Below are 21,801 nucleotides of genomic sequence, written 5' to 3'. Positions count from 1 at the left end.
TGGAGAGTTCGTTAGTCCTTTCCTTTTAGGTGATCAGGACATCTTTCGTAAGTCAAGAAATAAGCAATATCTGAATACCATTCATCTTGGAGACCTAGAAACAAGAAAGTGGGATTTGACTCTACTTTTTCACCTTCTACAATAAGTTTACATAGGCCTTGCCCTCGAATCAATTTAGTCGGTCGAATGTCTAAGTCAAATTCTTGAACTTTTTCTACCCACGTTGCTTGATTGTTGACTGCTACATCTTGCTGCGTGAGAATACTCTTGACAACAGTGGATGGTACATACACTATAGAATGAGAGTGCAAAATATAGTACCTAAAGCACTTTATTGCTTTTACCATAGCAAAAGCTTTTATTTCAGATAGAGAATAGTTGAGCTCATGTTTCTTCAGAGGTACACTCATAAAAGAGATAGGCATCTCTTCCCCTTGGTCATTCTTTTGAAGAAATATGCCAGACATGGTATGCTCAAATGTATAACAATACATTATAAAGTCCTTTTTAAAATTAGGATGAAATAAGGATGGAGCTTTAGCAATAGCTTCTTTTACCTCTTTGAATGCTTTTGATGCTGGTTCATCCCATTTGAAACTTTGCTTCTCACTAAGTAACCTAGCCATAGGTTTAATGACTTCTGCAAAATCTGGCACGAATTTTCTCAAGAAATTGATCTACCCAAAGAAGGATTTGATACCATTTCTATTGATAGGGAGACATAATTGCTGAATAGCTTTCACTCTCTCTGGGTCAATTCTGATTCCTTCTTTCGAGACCATGTGTCCAAGTAACTTCCCTTCAGTCACAGAAAAAATTGATTTCTTGGGGTTTAATGAGATTCCATGATCTCTGCATTTTTGGAGCACTTTCCTCAAGTCTTTCAGGTGTTTCTTCTATCTCCTAGAGAACACTGTCATATCATCAAGGTATACTATGATACATCTATCCAATAAATTACCAAAGGTTGAACTCATAGCTCGTTGGAAAGTGGCACCATCATTTATTAAGCCAAAAGGCTCTTTTGTAAGAAAAGGTTCCCCATGGTGTTGTAAACGCTGTTTTGTGTTGATCTTCTTCAGTAACTTCTATCTGATTGTAACCTGAGAAGCCATCTAGGAAAGACATCATTTTTGAACCAGCAATTGTTTGAAGGATTTAATCCATTATTGGTAAAGCGAAGTTATCTTTCAAACTTTCTTGATTAATGTTTCTAAAATCAACACAAATCCTTATTTCTCCATTTTTCTTTCTGACTGGCACTATGTTTGTCACCCATGTGGAATGATGGATTGGGAAAATAATGTGATCTTTAAGCATCTTATCTATTTCTCTGAATATTGCATCAAAAACCTTTGGATTATACGTTCTCAATTTTTTCCTAAAAGGAGAAGTTCCTAGTTTCAAAGTAATATGGTGCTTGTATTTACCATTTCTAAATGTCTTCAAATCATCATAAGACCAAGAAAAGATATCTATATATTCTGATAGGATCTTTAGGAATCTAGCTTTCTCACTTTCATCACAACAGGTTCCCAGATTAATGTTTTTGGGATTATGCTTATCACCCAGATTCACCTTCTCATAATTAGCATTATGATCTTCTCTAGATGTTAAATCCTGAGCTAGGAAGGTATCTTTCCTATCAAAAATCTTTTCAAGTTTGACTAAACCCTTAGGTATAACATTCCATTTTAATTGTAACACATCACTTTCATTAGGTGGATCAGGACAAAATTCTCTGCATTCCACTTCTGAACCTTTAAAATAGTTCATAGAGAACTTCTCAACATTCTGTAAGAAAGCATTAATATGAGCATCATCTTTAAATACTTGCCAAGAATTATTATTATTAGGGACACTTGGTCTGTGAATAATTTCCACTAAATATTTCTTGTTCATGAAATCAAGATGGGGAATTAACAAAGAAGCTGATACCGCCAAAGAGTCTACTCTATCATTTAGTTCTCGAGGAATTGCTTCAATTTCAAAAGCATCCAAATCTTTGATTTTGTCCCATACTTGATTTCTATAATTCTTGAGCCTCAAGGTTTTGACCAAAAATATTCCTTTAACCTGTTTCACTATCAACTCAACATCTCCTTTCACTTTTAATAGCTTGATGTTCATTCTTTTTGCTTCCTCTATGCCTAGAAGTAGGTCCTCATACTCAGCTGTATTGTTAGTAATTTCAAAGGCAAGCTTATAAGAAAAAAAGAATTTCTGATCATTAGGGGATATGAAAACTACACCAGCTCCAGATCCATTTGAACAACAACTTCCATCAAACTTGAGAGTCCATAGAAGATCTTCACCCAACACCTTCTCACCTATTTTCTCATCTTCAGATAGGATTAAATAGTTAGCAAAATTTGTCTCTTGATAAAGGATTTGAGATTTGGGGTCATCAAATGGGAAGACTATATATTTGGATTTTGCTTCAGGTAATAGAGTTACTTTCTCTTTCCCAATAGGTACCATAGCTTGAGACCAATCCATCTTAACTTCCCCTCCTAAGTCTCGATAGAAAGTTCAACTAAGAAGCATGCCATAGCTTGTGGGGATATCCGCTACCAAAATGGTGAATTTAATTATTTTCTCAAGGTAAGAAGCTAATGCCACTTGGGCATCTTTTATCTAACCTACCAAGGGTACCGATTTTGAATCCATGGAATAACATTTGCCAAATGTTTTGGTTAAAGGAAGGTCTAGAGCTTTTGCTACTACTATTGGCATTATATTATCAGAAGCCCCTGAATCTATGATGCAATTACTCGACTTAAAGCCATGTAGAAAGAGAGAAACATAGAATGGGTCAGGCTTGTGGTTATAAGAGAGTTCAAGACTGATTGGGTCTAGTTGAACTATCTCTTCTTGACTATGAGATTTCTGTATTTCTATTTTCTTACCTCTTGAGGATTCCTTCTTCTATTGAGAAACTATTTCATTGCCTTCTGATACTTTGACTTCATGGATCTGTTTGGCTGCTTTGTCAGGAGATGACTGATTAACATACTCAATCAGCTTATTAAGCTCGCCAAGATTCATTCTTAAATATTTTGTAGGAGAAATTTGTATCCTTGATGTCTTACAAAACTCAACAATGTCAAATGTGGAATCTGAATTAGCAAGCTTCTTTAGGATTTGAGGAATAGTTGTTACAATAGGTGATGATTTACCTTCACTTTCTCTTTTCTCCCTTTGTTCCTTGGCCAGTGTAGGATTTGATTTATTCTTGTCATGAGTTTCGGCTGCTCCAGTCTTTTGCCCTTGGGTCAAGACCGAATAGGAAGCCTCTTCTAAGGTGAATAAGATGTCATTACCTCTGTCAAAATCAGATTCGTACTCAAGGTAATAATTTGTGGAGTCGCTAGGTTCCTTAGAAGATTCTTCTTCTATTATTACATTAGTAGAAGCCACTTTTTCTGCTTCAAGCTACTGATATCTAATATTTTTAGGGCAGGAAGTTCCCTCATGATCATTGGTGAGATGAAAAACACACATGTTGTTTTTGTTAAGTGGAGCTTCAATTTGTAATCTTTGTTGGCTTGAGGATAATGTAAATTGTTTTCCCTGAAAACTATTTTGGCCTGGATATTTTCTTGGGATATCTTGGTATGGAGTGTTCATTTTAGGAAGTTGTTTCTTGAGAGTCATCACATCATTGATTAGATTTTGAACCAATGGGTCTGATTTTTCTAAGGAAGGTGATTGAGTTTTAGAACCTTGCATTTCTTTCTTCCATTTTCCTCCAGCTAAAAGATCATCTTCTAGTTCAATGGCTAGTCTCTGAGCTGCCTCAACATCTGCTACTTTGTTTCTCCTCAAATGAAAACTGATGTCCGAAGGCATTGCATTAACAAAGAATCCTTTACGATTTTTTTCATTGGGTCTCTTACTAGCAGGAATTTTATGAATTATCTTATTGAATTTTTCTACAAAACCTCTTATGGGTTCCTGTACCTCCTTTTTCAATTGAGTTAGCTGAAGTAACAAAGTATGTTCATCTTCATAGGATTTAAATCTATCTTCAAAAGCAGTATGCATATGATTCCAGTTAGTAATAGAACCTTGAGGTAGATGATGAAACCAATCTGCCACATCATCAATCAGAGTCTGCACAAATAATCTCACAGCTACATCCTCATGTGCCACAACAAGGACAACACATGAGGTATTAAAGGCATTAAGGTGCTCATCAGTTGATTTCTTTCCATCACAATAAAATTTGGGCAACACATCTCTAACACCTTTAGGAAGTGGATGTAAATTACCTCCAAAAGCCAAAGGGCCCACTTGTGCACCCCAAGGGTTAGCAGCCATCCTAGGGAAAATGAGGTTCAAAGACTGGATGTTTAAATGAGAAGGTATTAATGTCCCTGGTAGAATTAAGGCTTGAAGGTTTACAACTATAGGGGTAGATTTCCTAGGAGAAGTTGGCCTAATTTTACTCTTGATAGACTTCTTTCACTTTTGGGAGAGATCAGGGGCAAAATTGAGGTTTTCTACAAATTCATAAGACTCATCAATGAACCCTTTTCTTTCTTCACTTCGAGTATACCTTTTGCTAGCCAGCTTATCACTATATAGATTGATATGCAATACTCAGAATGGTCTTGGGACCAATCTATCCACTATTGCTTCTTCATTAGCAATAGGTACACCCCTAATGAGTTCGGCCCTTTCTTCCTCCCTTTCAAGCACTTGATTAACTTGTGTAGATTGCTCTAGGCTTATTCTGAGTTTCCAGGCTTGTGCACTTAAGTTGGAAGTGATATCTTCTTGTGTGTTATCAAACCCTCAGCCTGGTTGGAGTACAAGGAAAACTTCATGATGTGGTAAAACCATTTTATCATTTCCCCAATGGAGTCACCAAAAATTGTTAGTGAATAGTTTTTCCCATAAATGTTCATATATCAAAATAGAGAAAAGAATATAAACTAACAAATGACTTCCTATTCAAGGAACTTAGGAATTCTATGCTTAAAATTTCTTCAATGGAAACGGGTGCAGCTACCTTTATTGCAGTGAAAGTTTTAATCAAATAAACTCAACAGAATAAATTTCCAAGATTGTAATCTACTGGAGGTGTTGAAACAACTTATTTTATCTCATCAATATGAAACAAACTTTAATGCAAAAGAACCACTTGATTTAATTATCAATATGATCCACATAACTGAAAATTAAATCATCGAGCATGCAAATTTCATAAACCAATTTCTCACAAAATTTCCAAATTCAGAGTTGACAATTTCAAAATCAATAACAGGCATAGCTAAAAGCTTAAATAGTATCTATAGAAATATCGAAAAATAAGCAGATAATAGTATCCACTTACAAAGCTTTCAACCCAAAATGAAACTGTAGAGTTTCATGTATCTGCTGAAATTTTGAAATGTTATTTCTAAACTGGAAATAAAACCATAAAAAAAGTAGTTCTATCTATCGGTCTACTAGAGAAATTCTAACCCCTTAAACAATACTAATTATTACATTTATAGGCATGGGGGTGGACCAAAGCCAAAATTACCCTGCCAGGAGTTAATCGTCTCTTGTAAAGAAATTGCTAATCTTGAAAAAAAGTAACTGAAAGAAAACAGCCAAGAAAATATAACTAAACACTTTCAAGCATAATCACTTGTCTTGCTCATACAACATTGTCACCACTAGCTCCACCTTTCATCATTTGCCACGTGTCATAAGTAGCTGAAAAGGCCAAAATAACCGATTGGTGTGGCAAGCCGAAATAGGCAAATCTCTAGTTCCAGACCTCTTTTATCTTCTTCAGCTCGGCGACCTTTTCTTCGTGCATCTCCAGGTGCTTTAAGTTTATGATCAACATAGCCTCGATATGTGCCACATTGGAGAAGTCCTGCTTAGCTGGCATCTTTTTATCTTGCCACTATTGAAATTTCTTTTGTACTTCTTTGATTATCCAATCTGATTGGGCAACAAAGTCATCATCCCTTTCCATGAACTTCTTGGCAAACCATTTGAGATCATTCTGGATAATTTGCTGAATGACTCTTAGGGCTTTTTCATCAAGACTAGCTACAAGGCATTCTGCCTGAAATTTTTGTAAATCGAGTTCTTGCACATCTTCCAAACACACAACTATTTTGGACCAGTTGTTCCTTTCTTTTTTGTATCCCTCATTGCTTGTTTCCACCTTTTTTGAAATGTTCAATATCTCCTTTGAGGCTTGGTCTAAGTGACCTATGTGTTTTACAGTGTTGTATAGAACATCCAAAACCCATTCGCCTGCTATTTTTGCCACTGCTTTACATTTGTGAAAATTTTCCAGAGATTGTTGATTGGTTGCAGAGGATAGATCAACAATTGTAGACATCTCATTGATTGGCTTAGCCTCAAGATGAAGGATAGCATTAATATATTGAGCCATGTTTTTAATTGTTTCTTTCATTTCCTGCTTATCCTGCCTGTCTTTCCACACTCTTTTCGCAATCTTCTTATTAGACACCTCAAAGAATTTCAAAGCTGTCTCGTGGTTTGTTATTTGGAAATCTTGAGGCACTATAGAATCACGAGAGCTTCCATTAGGTGGTGTAGCTATCTCTGCTACCCATCGACCTGAACTTTTGTCAAAATTGATTCTTGCTTTGGTCCCTGCTTTTTTTACTTTAGGTGCCTTACCAAGGCACTTACTGACCAGATCTTCAATAGGCATAGATATTGGGACTATACTACTCTTCTTCTCCATTGATTTCTCCAGCCATTTAGGAGTAGTTTGATCCTTTATGGTAGCAGGGGAACATTTAACTAAGGGGAGATTACTTTCTTGATTCTCGGTAGCCATTGGAAAATTCTGGGATTCAGGTATATTATTTGCCATAGATAGGTCTTCTACTGTCTCCAAGTCCACTGTTATGGTGTTCTTTCTTTTGACGGCTAATTCCTTCTTCATGCTTGAGCGGGTTACTCTCCTTCCTTCTGGAGTTTCTTCTTAAACTTGAAGTTGAAGTGTTTTTGGAACTGCAACAGAATCAGGGACACTTCGATTGGTTTGCTTATGGGCAATCTTTTTATCTCTGATTCATGAAGACTTCTCAGAAAAGCTTGGAGTAGCCATTGCGTTTAATTATTATCCATTTGGCAATTCTAACTATTACATCTTTCGTACAGGCATATACATCAGTTTCTTCCCTTTTCTCCCAATCGATCTCAGGGATAGGCATGTATTCAATCTGGTCCATGTAAAATTGATCAAGTACATCTTTAGAATCATCATCTTTTAGCCCATAGGTATCTAACTCCACATTAAACATGATGACCTATTTAATGGTCAAGTGTGACCATAGCCTCTTCCTCACTTCAAATTCATTATGAAAGTTCACACAAAAATCCTCTAATTGTGGGGAATGAAAGAGAGAGGCCGCATTTTTTACATTGTTTCTAATAAAGTTAGCGTAGTCAAAATCTAACTGAGAGGTGAAATACTTAATACATAAGCAGGTTAATGATTTGGCTGACAATATGGCTTCTTTCAAATTGGGGCATCTATAATGTCTAATTTCAATCAAAAAGAATACTAAAGAGGATTTTTTTGAAATTTGAAAGGACTCAACAAGAGAAGCAAACTGCCTAAACATCTCTGACAACACTATAGAATTTTAACAATAGCGTGGTAATTTCAAAGGTTCACCAGGAAAACCACCCACTTTGATATATGTAAATTTGGGAAATTGAATGAAATAACAACCATAAATTTGCACAACTTGCATGGCTTCTTCTGACATGCTATCATTTTCTCAACCTTGTAGTTCAAATACCAATTTCCCTAAAAAAACATCATTGACCTTCTTAAACTCTTTGCATGTTGTGTCTTCCTGGAGATCTCTATAATATTGGTAGATGGGCATGTCATCTACCCAAGGTATATGTGGAAGATAGTCCCAATCTTTAGATGCCGCTAGGGTGTAAATCAAACAAGAGGACAAGAAAAATAGACCACAGTTGGTAACATCTATCAAGCCCTTATGCAAGTTCTCTGCCATTAGGTCTGACCAATCAATGAATTTGACACCTTCAACTATCTTATGTATGAAGAAGTACATCCAAGACTCCTAGTGGAAAGCATGTTCATTTCCCTTAATTCTATTCAGCAGGAGTACAATGTCTGCAATCTCCTTGATGAAGTGCTCGATGGTCAATGGTTTAGGCAACCTAGGACCTCCCTCTACAGGCTTCAAGAGCTAGGACTAAGAAATCTTGGTGTCATAGCTGGTTTTTTTTGTGGCATACAGGTGCTCAGCTTCTTCAAATGTCCATGGCTCGTAGGGTTCTTAATGAGGGATCCTGAGGGCAGAATTGACACTGGTTCTGTTGATTTTGACAACTACTTCCCCCGATGCTTTCTTAATGCATCTTGAAATAGGGTCATAATGGTTTACACATTCGAGGAAAAGTTCTGGGCATGGGATTGCAACAGGAAAAGTGGTGGCTTCTAATAAACCACTATCAACTAGCCTCTGGTAGATGGGACTTGACTAGGTGTTCTTGGTTCTTTCAACAACCTTAGATAAATTTTTATTAACCAAAAATGTATCACAAATTTTAGGCAAGGAACTGAGTAAAGGTGGCTTCTCTAATTTGGGCATTTTTGGCCAAAAAAGTTTCATGATCTCTATAAGAAAAAAGTCTACAGGACACAGCTTGAAATAATTTCAAAACAAAGCAAAGCACAATCAAAATGAAAAAGGGAATGGAGATGCACTTATAGTTTGGCAAAGACACAGCCCAAAATTTTTCTTTCTTACCCAAAAGCATTGAGATTTCTCTGGAGAAGATGAGATGAGTGGGAAAGGGTAAAAGGAATGTATTTAAGGAGTGATTTGCATAGAGGATCACAGGACAAATTTAGCAAGTAAATGCCATCATTACTCGTTCATGTGACATTCATTGGAAAAGGCACCGTGGGTGTTCTATTTTAAATACCCTTTTAAATTCGTACATATTTTTTCATAACAAGTAATCATGAAATGACATTGTTAATACTCCATCAAATCTTGCTAGACCTGAAAATGTATTGCCTTAAATTTCTTCGCTTACGACTTTAGATGCTTTGGGAAATATTGTGCTAGGACCCACCTTGATTTGGCTTGGCAATGTTTGATCTACATACAAAAATCATTAGCGGGCAAAATGAACACTGAAATTGAAGTTGAAGTTTTGAGTGATTGGGATTCAACATCAACTTTGACTTCAAGTTTACAAAGGTTGACTCGAGAAAACAAAGTGCGCTTATCACATGGCAGGCTAACGAGACTTTGAACCTGAAGTTAAAGTAAACTACAACTTCAAGTTGAACTTCAACGGGAAGACTTGGGACTGAAACATGCTAGGGTGCGACAAAAATTATAAGCTCTAACAGAAGTTAAGCTGTCACTCAAAGATAAAGGATTCTCAGTTAGAAAGTGAAAAAGAATCAGAATAGAGTTCAAACAGTGATCTTGAGGTGGTTGAAGCTCTTCTTGCAAGGAAATATTCAAGAGGCAAAGGAAAATACAAAGGTAAGGTTCCTCTAATTTTTTTTTCATGTGAATAAATTGGACATATCGTTGCTAAGTTCCCAAACAAGAAGAAAAAGGATGAGAAGAAAGGTCACAAGTGCAATGGCAAGAAAGAATTCAAATTAGTCAAGGAAAAAGGTAAGAAAACATGTTTCATGGCTAAGGATCCTAATGATTTTGATGAAGAAGAAGATGAAATTGTTTACATTGCTATGAAAGATGAATTTGGTAATGATGAGGATGGTAAAATGGCACTTATCTCTCATGTGAGAAAAAATGATACATGGATCATAGATAGTGTTGCTCTCATCATATGACTGGTGATAAAACTAAGTTTGAACAATTTGAAGACTATGACAGTGGTAGTATGAGGTTTGGTAATAATGAACCTTGTTAGATAAAAGGAAGAGGAAGAATCTCACTAACCAAAGAACTTGTATGTGATAATGCATATTGGGTTGAAGGTCTAAAATACAATCTGTTGAGTGTGGCACAACTACCCAATAATGGATTCAAAGTGGAATTCATGCATGGAAAAGCAAGACTAATGGATGAGAAAAGAAATCTAATTGGATCTAGCATTCAAAAAAAAGGTAACTTGTTCTATCTTGAACTTGGTGAATGTTCATGCTTTATTGCTCAAGTTGAAGAGAGTTGGTTATGGCATAGAAATTTGTGTCATGTGAACTTTGATAACTTGGTGAAAATAAGAAAATTTAAGAAAGTTAGAAGCATTCCTCGTATAAAGAAACCTGATGTTGGTCTATGCAAGAATTATTAGATTGGTAAGATGGGAAAAACTAGCTTTAAAAGTGAGAACTATCAGTCTAAAGAAGTTTTGGAAATTGTGCATACTAATTTGTGTGGACCTATTGGAATTGAAAGCTATACTAGAGAAAAGTTCTTCATTCTCTTTGTTGATGATTACTCAAGGGTGATGACTTTCATGTACTTGAGAGAGAAATCAGAAGTATTTGAAAAATTCAAGTGGTATTTGGCTAGAGTAGAAAAGGAAATAGGCAAAAGACTGAAATGTTTAAGGTCAAACAGAGGTGGTGAATTCATCTCCCATGAATTCAATAAATTTTGCATTGAAAGAGGGATCAAAAATAGGTATCAGCCCCTAGAACTCCTAAGCAAAATGGAATAGCTAAAAGGAGGAACAAATCTATCATGGACTGTGCAAGAACCTTAATGATTGAAAAGAACATTTCCATCAAATAGTAGAAGGAAGCTATCAACACTGCAATTCATACCTTGAAATGAGTATAGCTAAAGAAGGACTCATTCAAAACCCCCTATGAGTTATGGTATGGCTATAAACCCAATTTAAGTTACCTAAAAGTATTTGGATGCAAATGTTACATTTTAAAAGAATCTAGAAAAGGTAAATTTGATGTGAAAGGTGATGAAGGAATATTTTTGGGATATTCTTGCAAAAGCAAAGAATATAGATGTTTGAATTTGTCTACTCACAAAGTCATAGAAAGTGCACATGTGAAAGTTGATGAGTTTGCAGAAAGGAATAAAGAAGAAAGCAAAAAGGAACCAGAAAATTACATGAGATTTGTTTTCATTGAACCTGATATAGTGTCAGGTACACCTGTCAATCAGGAATCTTCCACTCTCAAGTCTTCAATAACTGAGTTGCAAGAATTTCAAACCAAGCTACAAGAACCTGAGTCACATTTAGATGCTACCAAGCCAATGCCTACCGAGTCGCAAGGACTTGAGCAGCGGACAGAATAGCTAGAACCTGAAGTTGAAGTGGAATAGGATGAGAATGCAATACATTCAAAAGGCAAGGAACCTGTATTAGCTAAGCATGTTAGGAGACATCATACATTATATTAGATCATTGGAGACAAATCTAAAGGTACTATGACAAGATGTAAGTTGAAAGGTACTTGTTTACTTGCTGATTTTGAACCTAGAAGTGTCAAAGTTGCATTAGGAAATGAAAGTTAAATTGAGGCTATATGAATAAAGAGATAGAGTAGATAGAGAAAAAAAAATATGGACTCTTGTACCTAGGCCTAAAGATGAAAATGTGATTGGAGCTAAGTGGGTATTCAGAAACAAGTTGAATGAAGATGGTAAGGTGTCAAGGAACAAAGCTAGACTAGTATGAAAAGGATATTTTCAAGAAGAAGGAATATACTGTGGAGAGACTTTTGCTCCTGTTGCAAGATTGGAAGGTGGTAGGACCTTACTTGCATATGCTACATATAAAGGATTTACGGTTTATTAGATGGATATCAAGTCAACATTTCTCAATGGTAAATTGGAAGAAGAAGTCTACATTGAATAGCCTGAAGGTTTTGTTGATCCTGAGAAGAAGGACATGGTTTGCAAATTACACAAAACATTGTATGGTCTAAAAAAAGCCCCTAAAGCATGGTATAAAAGATTTCATAACTATCTTATTCAGATTGATTTTTAGAGAACTAATGATAATAGAAGCTTGTATATCAAGGAAGGACTAGATAATAAAATTGTTTTGGCAGAAATATTTGTGGATGATACTTTGTTCATAGGAAATGATGATCTTTGTAAAGAATTTTTAGAGCAAATGAACAATGAATTTGAGATGTCTATGTTTAGTGAGATCAAATTCTTTTTTGGTCTTCAAATTTAGCAAATTAAGAATGGCATCTACATTACTCAGTCAAAATACATCAAGGAGATACTAAAAATTTTTGGTATGGAGGATTGAAAACTAGTTGGAACTCCTATGTGCATTGGTCTAAAGCTTACCAAGGATGATAAGTCAAAAGAGGTAGATCAAACATTATATAGATCTATGATTGGAAAGTTGCAGTATGTAATTCATACAAGGCCAAATATTGCTCTTGCAGTTGGTATTGTAGCTAACAAAACCAAGAGAAAATCACATGATGGCAATCAAAAGGATCATGAGATACTTGAAAGGCACTGAAGATTATGGATTGTGGTACAAATTTGGAGGTAATCTAGATTTGAAAGTGTTTACTGATGTAGATTGGGTAGAAAACATTGATTATAGAAAAAGTACAAGTGAAGGAGCTTTCTTTCTTGGAAAGAGGTTGGTTTCTTGCACAAGTAAAAAGCATAATTGCACATCCCAATCTACCGCTGAAGCAAAGTATGTTACAATAGTAGTAAACTATTCTATTATTGTTTGAATTAATAAATCATTGGAAGGTATGAAGTTGGGAATCAAAGAACCTGTTGTTATGTTTTGTGAAAATACAAGTGCAATTAACAGATCTAAAAATCCAGTGATGGACTCAAAAACCAAGCACATTTGTAACCTCTTGAATGTGTTCTAAAGGAGAGATAGAAGTTTCACCAGTAAATTTAGGTATACTTTTAAGTGTAGCTATTGGTATGTCATGCCTTTGGGTTAATAACAGAGGACTCCCACCATTAAAGGTGGAAAAAGCATGAGCTCTAGGTTGTGTAATATAAGAAAGTGATCTATTGATATGAGCTGATTGTATTCTAGATTGAGATCTAACAATAGAAGTAGAAATGGATCTTGCAGGGGTATGTATTTCCTCTATACTCATAACTAGTGATAAAGACAATCTAGTCTCCTTTCTTCTATGATTTGAAAATGAAAGCTCAAGATGCTAAAATTTACCTCTAGAAGATGCCCTTGTTTCAGCTTTATGCATGAATCACTGCAACTTTGATCTGGAAACCAGATATGAAGGGTGTAGTGTCACCAAGTACTTTATAGAGATGAGTCTCCTAAAGGCCTAGAATATTTAGAGCAACACTATTTCCTCAGTATCAACTTGAAATTTTTCTCTTTTGACACCAATAGACTTGAAATCTTCTGAACATAGTCCCACTGAGCATGCCAAAAACTATTGTCACAAACATTTGCACATTTGAAGGACAACCTTATGAAACATGGAAACAACCTCCAAGCTATAGGACTTGAACTCTGAGGTTGAGTCTTTGGAGAAGGTTGGTTTCCTTTACTATTAGGATGCACCTAACTACTCTTAGAGAAGAAAAGGGAGAAGGAATGCATGGAATAAAATCTACCTACTCTAACCTAAGAGGGTGATGCACCAAAATAGAGTGTTCAAACCAATCTCTGCCCATATATACACTATTAAACCATCATAACACCAAAAGATATATACATCTAGACTTGTTTTAATATAACAACCACATGTTGAAGATGCTACATCTTTGGCATTTATGTCAAAGAGGGAGATTTATGAGAAACTTATCAATGAAAGGTAAGGATATGGAGATGTATGAGAATGTATGAAAGGAGAGATGAAAGAGGGAGATTCTGAAGGGATAAGAAACTGATCAACAAGAAGCTATGAAGGAAGGATCAGGAATATAGAGTAAAGACACAATAGTCAAGAGGGAGAAGCAGAACAAATGATTCAGTTTATATCAGCAAAAGAGGGAGACATGATACAAAAAGGAAGATATGTAATGACAACAAGTTTTTTGTTTGGTATATAATTTTGGTGGTAACTAAGTTGATCAACTCAATCAATTGATTAGTTTTGTTTTCCATCAATGCCAAAGAGGGAGATTGTTGGAAATGATTGAAAAGATCATGAATGAAGAATGATGGAGCTAGTAAAGAATGTTTTCAATCATTGTTTTGTCATTGATGTCAAACTTGCTACTTGCAGGAATGACAATTGCTTAAGTGATCCAAATACTATCAATTGGTTGATCGACAAGGAGGAGGCAATCAATAAGATGTAACTAGAGCACCTAGAGAAAGGTTGAAGTTATGATGTTGTAATGAAGTATAAGGATCAGCTAAGCCATTGATGAAATAGTGTATTGGTGACATACTCTAAGAGGATGGACTTACTGAGACACATCAAAGATGCAAGGTTTAACTAAGTCATTTGTAAAGCCTAACTAAGTTCATTTGAGTGAGCCGATCAAGTTAGATAGAGCCGAGCAAATTCTTAGTTGAAGCTGAGAAAGTTCAACTTTAGTGTGTGCCAAGAAATCCTTCAAGTGTCGAGTAACACAATAATTGTTTAGGTGTCGAGTAATTGTTCAAGTGCCAAGTAACTTAGGAAAAGACTCTAGGTGTTAAGTATCAGAAAAAGGTAATGGATGCCAAGAAAATTTCTTCAAGTGTCGAGCATTAGTAAACCAATGATGCTAAGTTGCTGCATTATTTGTTAAGTCAAAAGATTTTCTAGATTAGTAATGATAAGTTTGTTACAATAAATTTTGTGAATTAGTTGGATGATAAGGATGATGAGTAGATGTCATAGAATTTTATGTAAACCATGCAAACCAATTCAAGGTGAATGCTGATGGATTTATCATGAATTTTCTGAAAGAAACAATTTGGAGGAAAAAAAATATCATTTTCTCAAGATTAAATCAAATTGATGAGCGAGAAATGAAGAACAAAACTTATTTATAAGGAGTTATAGGTCAGAGATCAAGCATGCGTGTGAGAGGGAGTTGGTCATAAGAGTGTTCGTGTGAAGAAGCCAAGAGAAGGCTAGTGTGAAGTGTCAAGAAGAGGACATAGTGAGGAGTAAGCACAGAGCATCAATACTCTAGGTTGATCAAGTGACCATAGAGTGCATTGGCATAACGAGTGGAAGAACTCAAGGAGACAGATCTTGAAGGGTGAACAAGATATGAACACTGCAAGGGAGAAAAGCCAAGAAAAGAAAAGAACTAAAGAGTGATCTAAAATCTGCAAGGTTAAAGTTGCAATCTTTATCAAGTTAAAACCTTTCTAATACCCTCTTACCATTGTATTAGACATTGAAATCCTACATTGCTAGGTTAGCTTAACAGATAGGTGGATAAGCCTCAAGAAAAGGATAGAAGATCCCCAGGAGAAGGATAAGAGATCCTTAGGAGAAGGATAAGAGATTCCCAGGAGAAGGATAAGAGATCCTCAAGAGAAGGCTAGGAGATCCTTAGTGAGGGATAAAAGATTCTTTTGAGAAGGTGACTATAAATCCCATGGACTTGGGTGAGCCTAATAGCTATATGTAAATCCCTTAATAGGGTGGCATTCTAAGTTGAATGTTCTTAAGTACTCTAATAGGGCACACTTCTAACAGGGTGTAGAAATCCTTTAACAAGGCCACATTTAACAGTGTGTAAAGCCTTTAACAAGGAAAACCATCAGAAGTGGTTGAAATCAATTGCGCAATTATTTTTTGAGTGTAATCCCCACCCCAATTTTACCTTCTTATTCCTGGAGGGTTTCTGCATCACAAAAATTCTTTGTGTTATGGTGGGATGCATTTTTGCTTTTCATGATTGTTTCATGTTTAATTGCATGCATGATAAGAAAGTAAAAAAGGATAGTACTTTTGATTCACTCTCATTTTATTAGAGAATTTGGATTGGACATTATTGGACCTTGAATAACTGATTTACCCCCCTCTCTCAGTTATTCTAAATAATTCTAACAATCCCTAACTTATCAAGTTCTTGATTTGAAAAGTCAAATCAATTCCTTGACCAAACTGATCATTTTGTATCATATACTATGTTTCTACAATAGAAAATTATTAGTAGCATTTCCTTCCAAAAATGATGTCAATCACAAAAATAAGTTAGGTGGCCTTAGATATATCATTTAGACTATCCATATTATCATCGCACAAAATTATATCCCTATGTTCGCTTCCAATGAAGCTCACCAAAACAAACAATCTACATGTATACTATTTTCCTCACTAATACTTAAACAATTTCCTTCATAATCATATACTATAATAAATAATTATATTAAGAGGTCTCATGTGAGCATAATGTTTCCATTAATGAAAAAATATGTCAATTTACCTCAGTTAACTTTTCATAAATCTCCCCCTTTGCCATTGATCACAATATTGTGAAAAATTGGTTAAGTATAAAAGACATTCTTCAAAAGTTCAAAACTTTGCAAAATTTTGGCCAAAAAAATCATCTAGATCATATGTATATATATTACCTATATACCTCTTCACTTTATAAAATTTTACTCCCCCTTTAGTTATACTTGCATACTATATCAATACTCCCCTTTAGCATATAGTTGTTGCTGTAGACACCTAAATTTGATTACACCACTTTGGTAATCCTATTTAGTTATCTCTGAAGGCATCATTAATTAAATTCCTATTTAATTAAATCATTTTCCATCCCCTAGCTGATTAATTTAATTAATCATCTATAGTCCTAATTGATAAATCAAATAACCTATTATTTATCAATTAAATCCTATTCTTTTATCTAATTCCAAAATCCCCATTTATTAAATAAATCTATTTGATAAATAAAACCCTCAAATTTAATAACCCCTAACCTATCCCTAATCCTCTATTTAGCCTAATCCACCCCATCCACCCATACTAACCAAGCTTAGCTACTAACTCACCCACCTTCATTAAATGCCATCCACTTGCATATCTCTAACATCCCTAATCTAATCCTAAATCACTTCTAATCCCCCCCCTAACCTTGTCACATTCCCTAAGAAAGCTTAAGACTTTCCTAAACCAAGCAAAGTCAACAATCTCAACTCCCTCCAAAATGTCCCAACCACCAAGCCTTCATTGCTCTTACAAAGCCATAAAGACTCTTACAAGCCCATTCATTGCTCTTACAAGCCATTTATGAGGGTCTTTAAGGCCTTGAGCCTCCTTTGATGACTCATCCATCCTTTTTCCTCCATCCACTCACCTTGTGACATGAGTCACCCCTTGGTTGGTGCTAAACAAGCACAATCCATGTGCTCCCCTTTGAGTGCATCCTAGCCCTCCTTAAGCTTTCATCTCTCCTTGCATCTTAGCCCTCCATCTGTCAAGCCCTTAGCCTATAATTTTAATCCTCTTCCAAGCCATTTCATCACAACCTTCGAGCTAAATTTATAATGCTAGTTTGAGAAACAAAGCCCTTAACCATACTCTTATAATGCCAAATTAAGAGCTCACAAAGCTACTAATTTGCCATTTCCATCTCCATTGAAGCATAGTTTGAGCATCTTGAGCATATATCCCACATCCACATAATAGAATCATCCCTAGATCAAGTGAGCATCCTCATTGGGAGAGCCATTCTATGGCTCATATTCTCATTTGAGGGTTTCACTTTGTCTATCTCATATGTTATGGTTCTTATGCTAGTTAATGCTTTTGTTTTTTAATAGATTAGTATTACTTGCTAACATATTTCTCATATACATTTTGGCATGCTCGGTGGGAACCCACTATGGGTCATTCAATCATCTATTTCTATCTATATGTTATTTTTTCTAATAATCTAATGTTTCTTGTTGTTTGAGTGAGTTGTAGGGTGTTTCACTTGTTTTTGCAGGTTGAAGGGCACACTTGGAAAGAAGACATACCCTCTAAAATCTGAAAATAAAAAATAATATAAATTTTTTTGAAAAAAATCCTCACTTTTTAGTTCATTTTTCGTAGTGTCATCTCCACAGATTGGCATCTACACATAGCAAACTGTCGTCTTTGCCAGATACTCTGTCATCTCTACAACCAAACTGACATCTCTAAAGTTTGGCATCTCCTCCTCATCTTCTGTTGGCAGCACTACCACTAAACTATTGTCTCCACATCCTCATCTGTCATCTCCGTAGTTCAGTGCCTCCACTTGGCTTTTTGTCATCTTCGCCACTACCTCACCTTTTCTGTCGTCTCCACCACTGCAAAACCTCAACTGTCATCTTTGCATTTCAGCGTCTGCGCCTGTTTTCGGTTATCTTCACGCAAACTTGATTGTCGTCTTCACCTGGTTCTCTGTTGTCTTCATAGATTAGCGTCTCCATAGTTCAGCGTCTCTGCAGTTTGGTGTCTCCGCCTGATGAACTGTCATCTCCGCCTATTATTGTTGCATTTTTGTTTTAGCATCTCTGTTTCTGCACTTTTTTATTCAAATTTTAACTTTTGGTGGTTCCATAGAGTAGAGGCTTTTTAAAGTATTTTTATGCCTAGGAAAAAGAACAAAAAAAGTTAATTTTATTTTTCTCATAGTTAAGCTTCAATTTTTGAGATTTTTGGGTGACTAATCAAATTGGCTTTTTGTAGCTATTGCAGGTTGGAGCATATATGAAACCACTAACCATGTTTCTTACAGGTTTGCATGTTGCTAAAATGAACTTTAATGTTTAACCATCTTTTTTTTTGAATGAATGTTTCTCAAAACACACTCTTGAATGCCATGGATTAAAATTAATTTTTCTTAGAATGCATGCTTAAAACAAACAAACTCAATCTTGAATGCAAAAGATCAATTAACCATTGCAACATTTCACACTTCAATTTTTGGTTCATTAAAAAGAACAAACAAATCTCTCTTTTGCATGCAACTTAGGGAAAGTTAATTTTTGAACACTTAAGAAATTTGTTAAGTTAAAAACAAATCAACAAAAATCAAATTTAGTAGTTTCTTCATTGGACTCATCCTCTTTAATCACCCATCAATTTAACCATTGGTTGCAATCTCAGTGCCATCTATGGGGATGGGTCCACCTAAGAGAGTGTTAAGTGTTCCATAATTAGATTCTACTTAATTCACTTTTTGAGATTTTTTCTTAAACTTATAAGATTTCTTCAATGTCCAAAAATCTAGATTAAATCGATCACACTTCAAGTTTGGATTTTAAAACTAAACAACCAATTGACGTAGAGGGCCTTCGAGTGCGCGCTTGAAATCGAATTTCACACACCTTTGTTTTGGGCTTAAAACAAAATCACACCAACTCTTGAATGTCTTAAAAGAAATTAATCAATACTTGAGGTGGAGGACCTCCAGGTGCACGAGTTTACTTTCTTGTTGACCCTAACTCTTCTTCTTGTTCGCATTCTTTGATCAATTTTTCTTTGTTGGTGCATTTCAAAGTTGGAATTGAACATTTTCTTCTTAAACATGAGTGCTTGCAAAGTCTAGATCAGCACACATAAGAGTTAGTTGGTAAAAGAACAAACATATTTTTTAGCCCAAGATCATCCAAGTCTTCTCTCCCCTTGTCATCTTTCGAGGCCATCTTGGGTGCATAAGATTAGGATCCAAAATCTTGTTTAAGTTTTAGGAGGCCTACTTGGGGATTTCATCACCCCTTGGATGACCTCAACTCCAGCGTTCTGGTGAAGTATAAAGATCAGGAGGTGAATCGAAAGACACCTCTCTTGGAAACAAGATTTTGTCACTCGAGCTAAGCCTTAAGGAACTTTATACCCTTGAGAAGTGAAAGAGGAGAAGTGGGTTACCGCTCCTCTCAATTGTGTGACATCTTTTTGTTTTCATCTACAAATTTGGGCCTAACGTACCTTGGGTATATCGAGGACTCCCTAGTTAAACCAACTGTCAGCCTTGCAGACAACCATCTAGGGTGTTAATGTGTTTGAAGTGACTGATCGAAACATTTGTAAAACATACACACTCCTTGGCACAAGTATCACATTTTGAGAATCAAAAAATTCTATTTGGTTGTTCCTATCTATTGCTTGATTTTTTATTTGTTGAATGAATGTTTTCCAAACTTGGTCAATCCTAGCTTAGGGCATACTTAGCATAGTCACTGCCTATTTCAAAAGTTGAACAAGTCAAAGCAAAACAACTGAGATCTCTCAAAGCCAAGCAGATTTAGGAATTTATGTCAAAACAACTCAAACCCAAACAAAAGTTTCACAAAGCCAAAATCAAGCCATCTCAGGCATACCAAGAACTTTTAGCCAAGAGAAAAGAATTAACACCAAGCCCTCGAATTGCCAAACTCCACAATGTAGAGTACAAAGCTACTGACGAAGCCCTTCAAGATGCCTAGTTAGATTACACTATCCAACTTAACCAACATCCAGGAGTTAGCCCTGCTTATGCCTTACCAACAAGGCATGATTTCTATGATTAGACCCCCTTGTTTCTCCACATATTCTTGCATAAGCTCCACTTTAGAGTCATCCTTGTAAGCCATCCATCTTTAGTCCTCCCCTTAAGCATTTTAGCTCATCCATATCATTTAGAACCAAACTATCTAGCCAGCAATCCAAAAACTTCACATCCAAACCTCCAAAATTGTTGTCACCTTGCCAAAAGTTTTCCATTCCTAACATCTTCGAAATCCACCAATCTCGCCAAGGTTATCCCTTTGACAGAGCTTTGTCTAGAGTAGTCTAGCTTTGTCACTTGTTATCCCTCATCACCTTGAGCTGAAGGTTGGGATCCACAAGTGGTCAATCTCGTGTTCTTCCTAAAGGATCAGCAGTCTATCCTTAAGTTGACATAATCACCACCAAGCTTGCACCTAGGAAAGTAGACCTTTCATGCTTTGGCAACATATCTTTGAAGTTAGAATCCCCAACCCCATCCTCCTTAGGTTTTGTCATATAGCTTTGCCTCAACCTAGGAAATCATTTGCATAGAAAAGCCTTCCCCTTTTGCATCCATCATCATTGTTGCATCTCATCCCTAGGAAACATTCTGCATTTTCATGCCACCCGTCACTCACTTAGCCAAGAAGAAGAAGGGAACAATGGAGCCCTATCATTTGGATCAAACAGCTTCACTCCCCTTGAGCAGTCAACCATCCTTCAGCCCAGAGAACACTATACCATCACCTATTGACATTGAAGCTTTCATGAACCAACCAGGAAATGCAGTATTAGTGAATTCCATTATAGACAAGAATAAAAAAACAATCATGGCTAACTTTCGAAGGGACAACATCGGAGCCTTCGACTTTGGAAGACCTCTTCCCTTATCAGAACCATCTCACCCATTGTTTGAGCAACTCCCACCACTCATAGGCTCTTATGATTCAAATTATCCTCAATATGTGCCAAAAGAAGAGCCTCAACCCACCCCATATGATCCAACAAACCCAAACATACCAGCCTCCACTCAAGTTGAGATCTCCCTTTCGCAAGCCAATCCAGCCACCATCACTCCACCATTGGTCCATACCAATCCATCCCAAACTCCCTTCCCCCAAAACACCTCATCATTAACTCCCTTCACTATTGTTTTTGTTGCTCTCCAACCCAACCTTCTAAATCTACCCATCTCCCAAATTAGTGCTAGCATCTTTGGCCAACATCAGTAATATACAATAGGGATGCTACCCATGGGGCCAAGTAATCAACCTTTTATCACCCCCAACCTATTTACCTCAGCTCAAAACACCATTCCATCATTTCCACTAGGTCCTTGAAGCTCAGTGCCATCAGCCACAAATCCACAAGCTACTACCCTCACTCCACAAAGCTATCAAACCCCACAAGCTACTACTAATGTTCTTCCAAGATCTCAAGTG

The sequence above is a fragment of the Cupressus sempervirens genome, chromosome 1, assembly GCF_028749045.1.
Source record: "Cupressus sempervirens isolate cs-2001-9-10 chromosome 1, ASM2874904v1, whole genome shotgun sequence".
Classification (NCBI taxonomy): domain Eukaryota; kingdom Viridiplantae; phylum Streptophyta; class Pinopsida; order Cupressales; family Cupressaceae; genus Cupressus; species Cupressus sempervirens.
This window is presented reverse-complemented; position numbering follows the sequence as displayed.